Raw genomic sequence first — 1,698 nt, 5'->3', positions numbered from 1 at the left:
GAGAACTGGCTGCAGTAGACCAAATATATACGGAGACATCTTAGTCTACAGATGATTGACTATTTGCTTGAAATTAGATCAGTAGTAACAAATCCAGAAACATGACTAGCTGACTCATCAGTGGTGAGTGTATGACTGCCTAGTTACACGAAACTTATGGAGTGTTATCAGTTGTGGTCACAAGGTCAGTGAACATAGAAAAGCGTACTGTTGGTAACTAAACTTAAAAATACTAAATTTCAGAAGCCTCTACAATTTTTTGTTGCTAATTCAATGTGATAGTAAACACTAACCAGTCACACTAGGTTACTTTTCTACGCCAAAAAAATATCCTTGGGTGACTGCAGCCCCCATCACCATGTACTAATCTTATACATACACAAAGTTCTTGATTCCATTTAAAAAGACATTTTTATTTTATTTATTTATTTATTTTATGATATGTAATTTTTTTTAGTAGAGTAAGGCAAGCATAGGCATCTAACAGCATCCACAAATCCATGCCTAGGCAACTGTCTGGCTTTCAGTAACACATGAAAGATCTCATTCCAGCAATTGGGGCAAAGACTCATGACATGATGAGGCACTAAAGATTCTTTGCTATGGCATAATAGCATATAAACTGTCACTAATGTTGATATTCAGGGGATTTTTAAGGACCATCAAATGTTTTAGCTGGTATGAATATGGGGAATGAGAAGTGAGTTGTGCTAGTTTTGAATACTTCATCGTTACAGACTTTTTTTTTCTTTTTTGGGGGGCAGGGGGGAGGGGACAGGATAGCTATTAACTTACAAATTGAATGTCATATTTTCATAGAAAAGTAAAAGCTCTCTTTTGATATGAAGGAATGTCTGACAGGCAGGAAAAACAAAAACTCTGATAGCTTTCTTGAAAACTTTTTTTTTAAATAGTGGTAAAAGCTATTCAATTAAAACATTTTTTCATCCTGGCAACACCCATGTTAATCTGTAATATCATTTTATAAAAAGAAGAAGAAAAAAAGATAAACAAATAAATAAGACAAATAAAATAAATCAGGGAGGGCTATTAACTAGAGGAAAATGGCAGTAAAAAGATAAAAAATTTATCGTCCTAACACAGCATTGCTAACACATGACCACACTGAGGATACAGCGCGGGAAAAATAGAAAGACACTGAAATAGACATTACTATAAAATGGTCAACTGAACTCTTCTGAAATTAAATGTGAAAATGATGTATTCTCTGCTTGACAGCACTAGCAATAATGGGCAAAACCTAAATTAAGTATGAAAGTCACATGCTTTAAAATCAGTGGATCATTATGAATACAATAAAAAATTAATTTCATATTATTTATTCTTCACAGCAATGATGTAAGAATTGCAACAAAATTAAACTACAATAGGAAAATATGAATTTTATTAGAACCGCAAATTTAACTAATGTTTGCCTCACACACCAAAAATAGGCCCAGAATGAGACAGAAAACCAACTAAAAATAAAAGAAAATTAGCTAATTCTACCCAAACCTGAGTGTCACCCCATAAAATATCCAACAATAATAAATCTATTCTGTAAAGTACCTAACTATTCAAAGCTTCTAAAACTTCCAGAAGCTTAGCTAATGACAACAGCTTTAGCCTATTTGCCAACCCATGATCTAACAGCGAATTCGTCAGGACAACCTAGGGGGAAAAAAAAAAGATTCTTTT

The 1,698-nt window shown here is 33.3% G+C and overlaps 1 protein-coding gene across 1 annotated transcript in view; it reads right to left on the bottom strand.

Moving 5' to 3' along the window:
- Window positions 1-1,698, bottom strand: part of LOC119594704 (F-box only protein 28-like) — a 9,716-nt gene that overhangs the window by 7,262 nt on the left and 756 nt on the right. The window lies entirely within an intron of this gene.

This window comes from Penaeus monodon, chromosome 34 (assembly GCF_015228065.2).
Source record: "Penaeus monodon isolate SGIC_2016 chromosome 34, NSTDA_Pmon_1, whole genome shotgun sequence".
NCBI classification, from domain to species: domain Eukaryota; kingdom Metazoa; phylum Arthropoda; class Malacostraca; order Decapoda; family Penaeidae; genus Penaeus; species Penaeus monodon.
This window is presented reverse-complemented; position numbering and strand designations above follow the sequence as displayed.